This window comes from Alligator sinensis, unplaced genomic scaffold, assembly GCF_000455745.1.
Source record: "Alligator sinensis unplaced genomic scaffold, ASM45574v1 scaffold486_1, whole genome shotgun sequence".
Taxonomy (NCBI): domain Eukaryota; kingdom Metazoa; phylum Chordata; order Crocodylia; family Alligatoridae; genus Alligator; species Alligator sinensis.
This window is the reverse complement of record NW_005842053.1, coordinates 2,060,763-2,071,558: the sequence shown is the minus strand read 5'-3', so window position 1 is coordinate 2,071,558 and position 10,796 is coordinate 2,060,763. Positions and strand designations below refer to the sequence as shown.

At 44.6% G+C, this 10,796-nt stretch overlaps 1 protein-coding gene across 2 annotated transcripts in view; it reads right to left on the bottom strand.

Moving 5' to 3' along the window:
- The window catches only part of CXADR (CXADR, Ig-like cell adhesion molecule), a 65,533-nt gene that overhangs the window by 47,249 nt on the left and 7,488 nt on the right, over positions 1-10,796 (bottom strand). The gene's annotated exons all lie outside the window — the stretch shown is intronic.

Below are 10,796 nucleotides of genomic sequence, written 5' to 3'. Positions count from 1 at the left end.
CCCCACACTGCTTGGGACTGGACAGGACGGGTCCTACAGTGCCGGTGAGGGGAACCTGGGCCAGGGCCCACTTCTGCTGTGCCTCGTGGGGCAGGCTGGGATGGGCTGGGTCATGCCAGCACTGGTGAGCAGAAAGGAGAGAGTTGGCCAACTTCTGCTGCTGCAAAAGGGCTGGGTGGAGTGGACTGGGTTAAGTTATGTTAAATTAATCACTACTTAAATATTTTTTTTTAATTGAATTAAAATCTGTTATAGTAGATGTCTGATTTCTAGTACATGATACTTTATCTATACTTTCTTAAAATGATTTATTCTGAAAGATTGTGTGTGTGCAGTCCTTGACTCAATTCGCTTGGCTCTGTTCTGGGAGAGGTCTGATGGCCCTGAAACCCTATTGATGGGGCAGGATGAGGAGTCACAACCCCTTGTTATTTGATATGTTGTGCTTGTGGCCCACAGGGCAGAACTCTTGGGGCACCAGGAGCAGGCTACGCACTGTGAGGGTGGGCCCTGTGGTGGTACAGTGTTTTCCAGTCAAACAGCAGACCTTCTGATGTTGGGGATCATGTGATGAGGGCAAGGGATTCCGGGGAAAAATGTGGTGAGTGGAGCAAGGTTTGGTGTTGGGTGGGTGGGTCTTATGCTTGACCATGCAACAGGGTGCAACTTCTGGTTCCAAGGTCACACCCCCTCCCAAAAGGAGTACTTCCAGTACTCCAGTACTTCCAGTACTCCCAGGGGCAAGGGGAGGGACTTCTGGTGGCAAAGGTCAAGAGTTAGGGGTGGGACTTCTGGTCCCAAGATGGTGACCAGAGATGGGGATACCCATGCAACCCTTGACAGCTCACCCAAACTTGTGAAGCAGCCATCCAGCTGAAATAACTGCCCACCCCTGGTAGAGGGGCAGAGCCATGTATTATGCCCTTGGCATCAGGCACTAAATGGGCAGCCTCCCATCTTACAAACAACTACTTTAGAGTTGCATCAAAGGCATGGCAGGTGGGCGGGCCAATGATTACACCAGCCTGTCACAATGGTTTTTTTAGGCATTGTGTTTGAGGATGAATGAGGGGATGGTTTGTGTAGTTTTGCTTGGAGCAGTCTTAATGGACAAAAACCTTGATGGTTTAGATCAGAGGTTGGCAATATTTTTGGGCAGATTGCCAAACATTTGCAAACTTGACTAGTAAGATGTTGACATGTCAGTGGCTGATGACAGGGGAGCTGTGAGGTGCCTGATCCTTGTTGTAGCAGCTCAGCCCAGGTCCCTTCTGTGAGGCACGAGTACCAAGCAAAATGCCTTCGTGTGCCATGATCTGGCATGTGTGTCACGGTTTGCCTACCTGTGGTTTAGAGAGATGATCCTGCTTTGAGTGGGGGCTTGGACTGGATGGCCTCCAGAGATACCTTCCAGTCCTCCTTGGGTTATAATTTTCTGCAAAAATGCCAACCTACTTAAATCAGCTCTTTGTGATTAGAAATGTTCCCATACTCTACTTGCATACTAGATGTTTAACTCCTGAATATAATTAAATTAATATTAAACATTTCACATGGGTGTTTGATGGATGCAATTCTACAATTCAGCCATAATTTAACAAAGCAGGTAGTCTGTCACCAAAGTGCAGAAGGACAAACAAGTCTGAAACCTTTACCAGCATAACCTGATTGGGATGTACCCGCTTTGGAGCAGAACGTTGGATAAAATGAACTTCCCAATGTCACTTCCAGCCCTACTATGGGCATACTGATCTTGGCAAAGTTTGAAACTATAGATATGAGCATCTTGGCCAAGTCCCTTAGCAGGTATGCAGAGTATGCCAGCATAAATACAATACTACTCAAATGACAAAGAACTTCAGTAGGCATAGTTAAATCTACATTGGCATCACTAGATTGACTAGGCAGGGATATCCAACCTGTGGCACGTGACACTGGTGGAATCGGCACCCTCTGTGTGATATACAGCAGACTGGGAAAAGAGCAGGCACCAGAACAGGAAGAACAAAGCAGGGCAGGGGCGGGCAATTACTTTGGGCAGAGGGCCGCTTACTGAGTTTTGGCAAGCCATTGAGGGCTGCATGACAGGCAGCTAGGGGCAGATAAATATTAATTTTCTAAGTTTTTTAGGGGCCCGGCCAGCTGGATAGAATGGCCTGGTGGGCTACATCTGGCCCGGGGGCCATATTTTACCCATCCCTGAAGTAGAGAAACAGATGGAGCATGCTGGGGGGATTGGAGTGGCACTCAGGAAGGATGCAGGGTTTATTTGTGCTCAATTGTGGCATGCCTGCCAAAGACTGAACATGCTGGTATCACATGCCCATGTACAGTGGTAGTTTCTTGAAAAGAGACTTCTGCATCCACCACCTGTATCTTCTCTGACAATAAGCGTTAGGCTAAATTTTAAAATTTAATAATGCTTTACCAATAAAAAAAAAAAAACCACAAAAAACATTTTATCATACTAGCAGAGTGCTCCTGTTATAGATGCAGTTTTTACTAGCAAGCCCATACTTTTACTAATAGTTCATTGCAGCCCATCACTGGAACGGAATAGGAGAAACTACTAAAAGCACAATTTTGCTTAGAATAAAGTGAAGTTCGCATACAGGTCATTTGATGGCACAGATATGGTAATTAGGGATCATGTCTCTTCACACAAAATACCTCTACCAGGTAATATTTGCAGCTTAGACCTGGGTCTAGTCAAACATATGGTACACACGTGAGTACTGTGGGTAAAGTCAGAAAGGCAAAGGAGACAGGGGCACAGTTATTACTCAAACTAAAGAAAATTTGGTGCTTAAAAGTAAATGTTTTTTGGATGCTACAATCCTCTGGTCTAGAAACTAACTGATTTAGCAAGAGATTTCTGCAATGTTTCGAGGAACACCTACTGCTAGTAATTTTTAATCCTGGAAAGTGCTTTTGACAACTAAAAAACAAAGTATAATTATTTAAAAAAATGTGGCATCATTCTGACCTCAAGTAGTTTTATAGCTTTATAGTAGCTAGGGTCAGGATGGACTTGAACAGATCACCTAGCCTGACCCCCTGCCACAGGCAGGAATGAATGCTAGGTTCACAAGATCCCAGACAGGTGATCGTCCAACCCCCTCTTGAATTTGCCCAAGGTAGGGGTGAGGACCACTTCCCTGGAAAGTTGGTTCCAGATTCTGGCCACCCTAACTGTGAAATATTGCATTCTGATCGCTAACCTACTCTCCATCAGCTTATTACCATTGTTCCTCGTCACCCCAGGTGGTGCTGGGGAGAAAAGGGGTCTACCTATTTGCTGTTTATCTCCCATGATTGAGTTCGTAGGCAGCCAATAGGTCCCCCCCTCAGCCTCCTCTTGCTGAGGCTAAACAGGTTCAGGTCCCTCAGTCTCTCCTCATAGGGCCTGTCATGCTGCCCTCTCCCCAAGCGGGTGGCCCTCCTCTGAACCCTCTCCAGCCTGGCCACATCCCTTTTGAAGTGTGGCACCCAGTACTGGATGCAGTACTCCAACTGTGGCCTGACCAAAGTCACATAGAGGGGGAGTATCACCTCTCTGGACCGGCTTGAGATGCATCTTTGGATGCATGACAAGGTATGGCTGGCCTTGCTGGCTGCGGTCTGGCATTGGCAGCTCATGTTCATCTTGGAATCAATGACACCAAGATCCCTTTCGGCCTCTGTGCTATCAAGAGGGGAACTCCTTAGCCTGTATGTATGCTGTGGATTCCTTCTCCCAAGGTGCAGCACCCTGCATTTATCTACATTGAACCCCATCCTATTCTCGTCTGCCCACTTTTGTAGACTGTCTAAATCTACTTGCAGCCTCTCTCTCCCTTCAAGTGTGTTCACCTCGCCCCACATCTTAGTGTCATCAGCAAACTTGGACAGCGTAATTTCCACCCCCTCGTCCAAGTCACTGATGAAGATGTTAAACAACGCAGACCCGAGGACCGAGCCCTGGGGTACCCCACTGCTCACATCTCGCCAGGTTGAGTACAACCCGTCCACCACTACTCTCTGGGTACACCCCATCAGCCAATTTTTTACCCATCCAACTGTGTAGGCATCAATGCCACAGTCACTTAATTTATTGATAAGGATGGGGTAAGAGAGAGTGTCAAAGGCCTTCTTAAAGTCTAGAAAGACTATGTCCATGGCAACACCATCATCCAAGGATTTAGTTACTTGGTCATAAAAGGCAATCAAGTTGGTCAGGCAGGACCTGCCCTTGATGAACCCATGCTGACTGCCCCTGAGCATGATCATCCCTGCAGGCCCCCCACAGATGTGCTGCTTGATGATTCTCTCCAAGATCTTCCTGAGCACTGAGGTGAGGCTTACAGGCCTATAGTTACTTGGGTCCTCCTTCCTCCCTTTCTTGAAAATTGGGACCATGTTAGCCAGTTTCCAATCCCCTGGCACCTGGCCAGATGACCACAAATGCTCATACAACCAGGCCAAGGGCTCCACCATGACTCCAGCTTAGGTGGAGGGCATCTGAACCTGCAGATTTAAAAATATCTAGCCCTTCCAGAAGATCCCTAGCTACATCTGCACTGACTGAAAGCCTGACAGAGCTATCCCCAAGATTGTCCTGGTCCCTTTTCAAGAAAACAGTTAAACTGTTAAAAATATCAGCTTTCTTGTCTGGCATACCCACAAGATTACCGTTTGCATCTTGCAGGTGCCCTACACTGCCTGGTGCCCTCTTCTTGCTCCCAATGTACTTGAAAAAGGACTTTTTGTTGTCCTGAATCCTGGATGCTAGCCTGAGTTCCATCTCTGCCTTGGCTATCTGAATAGCCCTCCTACACTCATGGGCCGAGGAGGAGTACTCCTCCTTGGTGATAGCTTCTCCCTTCCACTGGAAGTATACCCCACTTTTAGTCCTCAGGCATTGCTGAATGCCCTTGCTGAGCCAAGGGGGTTTCTCAGCACTCTTACCCCCCTTGCTTCTTTCAGGGACTGTTATCCTTTGGGCCTGGAGGATGGCCCCCTTAAGGTACAACCATCCCTTGTGGACTCCCGTCTCCTCTACCTTCTGGGCCCTCAGTGCCTCCCCCACTAGTCTCCTAAGCTCATTGAAGTTGGCCCTTCTGAAGTCAAGGGCTTTAGCCTTGGTGTGAGCCCTTGACACCCTACGTTGGACAGTGAAATCCAGCAGGTGATGATTGCCTAGCTTGAAGGAGAAGAAAAAAAAAAAAAGAGGACAGTGCAGAGGTGTTGTTAGGATATTTGGTTATTTGAGAACAGTTCAAAGTAAAAGTGAAGGATCTTGCATGAAAAACAAATACTATTAAGGAAGAGTTCAGAAGGATGGGAGAAGGGGAGACCCTGAAAAGCTATAAAGCTATAAACTTCAAGCTAATGTTCTCTCTCTCTTTTTCCCCATAGGCATGAGGATGTATTTTCAAATACTACTACTAAACCCAGATTTGAAGCAGGATCCACAAATCATTTACTAAGGTGAGAGATATTTTTATTAAAATTACAAATAATTTTTTTGTTTATCCAAAAGAATTTAATGCAGCCTGTTAAAGTTCACGAATTCAAGAATCACTGGTTAGTTTCCAATCATGCTTTATTTTTAAAGAAGAAAAACATCAAACAGAAGTGACGACAAAATTAAGACACTAAAAGTGAGGACCAACAAAAAACCCTTTTGCCAAAAAGGTATTCACCCATTTACTAGTGTTAAGAGAGCTCTCTCAGGCAAGTTGTATAAGAAAATAGCTAAACATCAAGTGTCTAATTCTTACAGTTGCCAATGCCAGACCACAGCCAGCAAGGCCAGCCATACCTTGTCATGCATCCAAAGATGCATCTCAAGCCAGTCCAGAGAGGTGATACTCCCCCTCTATGTGACTTTGGTCAGGCCGCAGTTGGAGTACTGCATCCAGTACTGGGCGCCGCACTTCAAAAAGGCTGTGGCCAGTCTGGAGAGAGCTCAGGGGAGGGCCACCAGTTTGGTGAAAGGGCAGCAGGACAGGCCCTACGAGGAGAGACTGAGGGACTTGAACCTATTCAGCCTCCGCAAGAGGAGGCTGGTGGCTGCCTACAAACTCATCCGGGGAGATCATCAGCAAATAGGAAGAACCCTATTCCCTTCAGCACTACCTGGGGTGACAAGGAACAATGGCAATAAGCTGATGGAGAGTAGGTTTAAGTTAGAGATCAGAAAGCAATATTTTACAGTTAGGGTGGCCAGAATCTGGAACCAACTTCCTAGGTTAAGTGGTCCTCATCCCTACTTTGGGCAAATTCAAAAAGAGGTTAGATGACCACCTGTCTGGGGTCTTGTGAACCCAGCATTCATTCCTGCCTGTGGCAGGGTGTCAGGCTAGCTGATCTGATCAGGTCCCTCCTGACCCTAACTACTATAATACTATAACTAGAAAGATCTCTTTCCCAATGTGAACCAAAACACTGCTTTTCTTTAAATCTTCAAAAGCAGCAGAATGGATTTCATCTGACAGGGTAATTTCACCACTGCTTTTCAGAAACCTGAAGGCAGCATGAACCAGGCATGAATTACTTCACAATTGCATGGGAAAGTTAGACAACAGAGTTAAATCCATAGACCCACATGTTGCTTGAGTAGGAAAAAAGGGCTCTCTTCAGCAAACTAACTACACAAGCACCCTTAAACCAGGAGTGCTAGGTTAAGAGAGAAAAAAAACAACCCAGAAACCAATTCTACTTGCCAGTTGATAAATGGGCATTTCATTTCTTTTTTTTTTTTTCTTTTTAAAAGATCTATGTGGCCACAAAATTTTAAAAGGTGAAGCCCGTAAGCAGGATCCAGGGAAAACAAAAATCCCAGGACACTATTTCAGCAGTTCTGAAAGGAGGCAGAACTCATCATTTAAATTAGCCCTTTGCTAATAGGCATTTGGGGTCCCCCCAAATCTTACAACACAGAAGTGGTTAAAAACACCTACATTTACTGTTCATATTGCTGAAGCTATTTTAATCTTCTTTATTTGGGAGATTCATTTAATTAGTGTGATGCAAAAACTTTAAATACAAGCACAACTATGCCTTTCTATTATAAAAGACTATTTTCAGCTACTTATAACTTTAGCAAACTTTAAACATTGGGACTTTCTAGCTCAGTCTGCTTGTTTTCTTCTTTTCCAGTACTAATTTAGTTATTTCAGATAACAAGATTAGGAAAAACGCACTTTTGCCACATTAAGAAAATGATGATATATTTCATTGAGAAGTGTTGGCACCTTCATGCTTTAGAGCAGGAATCTGTTTTGAGAGTGGATCCCTCATGCATCAGGAATAATTTGTTTCAACTATCTGAGAACGTGGTGGCTATGTTTGCCAGAGATTCTTTCTGCAACGACCCATCTATCTATGCAGCTCCTATGTGCTGACCAGATTACACACTTGCCATCCCCAGTCAATCCAACTTAAAGCTCCAAGGCTAGACAAGACTCTCTCCCTATCAACTCTTCTTCTCCACTTACGAGACACTGGTTTGCCAGAAACAAGAAATCCTCCAGTGCTGGTGCAGCAAAAACAAGGAACTACTAACCCTATTTGAAATGAGCTACCAGAAGGTAAAGGGAATAGAACAGAAAGAAAGGGATAGGTCATGATATAAAGACTGTGACCATTAAAGCACAATCTCCCTCTGTGAATCACAAATTAAAATCAGGATATGAGAATCTCAACAATCCTCCACTGCCAACCAATGTATGCAAAATTCACAGGCAAAGCAGACTTATCACCTTCCTGGAGGGTTTCACTCATGTGGAGGATAACTTGCTGTTGCTACCCTTTAACTCCCTTAGCTGAAGGATATTTGGGCTGTAGAACCAAAGCAATCAATTGTGGGGGTGGTTCCGGGGAGAAAAGGAACAAGTGTCCAAATTGAGGCATCCTAGTCTGATTTATTAAACACTCACAACATTATACGAAGACAACACAGTTCTGATCTGAATGTGTGCATAGCTCCTGAGTGATGTTGCAGCCATGATGGTCCAGGAATTGCATACGGCAAGGATTTCTGAGGGTAATATGTTTTATTACCCTACGCAGGCTGTTCAAGGCAAAGATCAGGCTTATAAACCACTGACGTACCCATGCAACCCTAGACTCTATGCCCATCCTTTCTCTTTGTCTCCTTTTTCCACTGTCTCTTTCTCTCTTCTCTCCCCCTCCCCCTCCCATACAGTCATCTTCACCCATGAAGGACAGCATCTTTTACTAAACCAATTACTTAGCTGGGATAGAATTAAACAAGCTTTTGAATGAAAGACTTGCTTCTTCAGGTTTGAGGAAGCACAGCCAGCACAAGATATTCCTACTTGGATATACAACATGTTAAATACTTTGTAAGAGAGTTGGCCCCAAACATTTCATCTCATCTAAAACCGTGGTCTCAAAATTGGTAAAATCTTTTGGCTTGAGTTTCCTGTTGCCTTAATTCCTTGGATATAAAATGGAAATAAAAAAATTGCTTAAAGTGCTCAGAAAACAGTCTTTCCTCAAAAATTATTTGTGCTAACAAGCATCCCTAACTTAAAGAGGAAAAATAAAACAAATGTGGGGGGAAAATATCTATAAATTTAGGTATAGTAAGCAATTGCTGCAATAGTATGAAGCAATGTTTAAAAAAAAAAAAAATCAGTAGAATTAAAAGTTGTATACTTATTATTAACTAGTAGTACAAACTGTTTGGATTATTTTACTCTCATTTTTACAAGGAATCTATTGATATGCTACCACCTAATCAAGGAAAACTGCTTGTATACAAGCAGGAAAGGTTTGGAACTAGGAAGTGATACTAGTATAAATAAAACAAGTAATTGTGTGGGGTATGTGTTTTCTAAAAAGTTACCAGCTATTTTGTCTAAGAGTCAAAGCATAAAAAAGGTCTCAACTTATCAGCTAGCAATAAACTCCAAACTAAAGCACCAAAATACTTAAAAAAGAAAACCTACCAACCTCTTCACTGATTTTAGTTTAAGTTAAGTTGTTTCAGGGAACGTCAAAGCAATTTCCAACTACTAACATACTTTCCGATAAGAGATTAGGATTTGGCAGCTATCCTACACAGAATGGCGATCCCATGAGTAATGCCCTAACACAACACTAACACCGACAATGGCATTAACATTTCAACAGGAAACAAAGACTCACCCTACCACTGCTGAAATTGATTTTTTTTCTGGCTTTTAACCTCCCCAGCTGCTTTATGATCTTTTGCCTAGAATCCAAACCAATGCAAAGTTAACTGGAAGGTTTTGAAAACAAGCATTTCAACTGCAACATGCCTACTTATTTATGACAGCATAAGTCATGATGTAGCCGTGATGATGCAGAAATTATGAGAGGCAAGGATTTCTTAGGGCGAGATCTTTCCTTGGACCAACCACAGAGTTGGTATAGTCAGACAAGCTTTCAAACACAACACATTCTTGCTTAGGTCTCTTGAGTCTAGGACACCAGGCATAGCACAGGGGAGAGGCAGAGAAAAATTCCCGGGTGTAGCAGATACAATCAGCCAAAGAAAAGCAGCTGAGTACTGGGAGATCAGAGACTATTAAAGGAGAGAATGGTGGGGTGGGAGGGCATCAGTCTCACCTTCCTGGTGTGAAAGGCATTCAGGAGTTGGATAGAAATCTGATAAATGAGGCAAGGATTTATCCCTCCTGGTTGAAAATGAAGCAGTTTCCTACAGCTCCCCTCCAGAGCCCTGAGAAAGGGCGACTGGAAAGCTGGTCTGTGCTCACCCCTACCACATGCAAACACTTGTCCTCCAGGATTTTGCCCCTAGCACCAAACAGGCCAGTTAAGATGACTTGTAGACAAAGTTCATCTTAACATGAGACGGCACCAGCCTTTTCCCTGGGGGGGACCCCCGTAAAACAGCCCCGGGCTTCCTGCAGTCATACCTAGGCTGCCGCAGGACTGTGAAAAGGCTTGAAACATCCCCGCCACCTCCCCTCTCCTCCAACACAATGGGCAGCCTCAGAGGCTCTAATGCTGCTTCCCCCTTTCATTAAATTCCCTCCCTTATTCCTGGCAAGCTTTGAACTATTGCAGCCACCGGGATGGGCTTCTTTTCTTTCCTCTGCCTCCCACCCCAGGCACCCGATCCCAAGCGGGGGTGGGGAATTGGCTGGAGAAAGGGGACCTGCCTCCCATCCCCTGGACATAGGGGGGGAGTCAGGCTCAGCTGTGGCCAAGGGGCCAGCGCCTCTACCACAAAGAGCATGAGACACACAAACATCCATTTAAACCCATTCATAGGATCAAAGAAAATGAGGGCTGCAAGGGACCTCTGGAGGTGGTCTAGTCCACACCCCCTGGTCAAAGCGGGACCAACAAAAACCCAACCAAACGAAAAAAAACCCCCAATCGAACAGAATAAAAATTAATTCAATCAGAAGAGAAACAGAAAGAAAATAAAAGTAACTTCTAGTTAAAGATGACAAATTTTAACAAATCATATTAGCCACGTTAAAAAACCTGAAAATTAAAAAGTTGAAAAATGAAATAAGTCCTCGTGAATATACATTAAATAAAACCACGCACATTTGCACGAAGCAAGTTTATATAAAGACTATTTGCATACGACTCATTTGCACAAAGCCTATTTGCACGCGGGCGGGGAAGGGCTCGGGGTAAAGTCGAGTGAAATCAATTCGGACACATTCGAACGAGGTACGTTCCAGCGGCATAAATTAAAATACATTTACATACATTCCCCCCCCGGGGAGCGGCGCCCGCGGGCCCGGCCTCGCCTCCGCCGGCTGCCCGGCACGAAGCCCCGG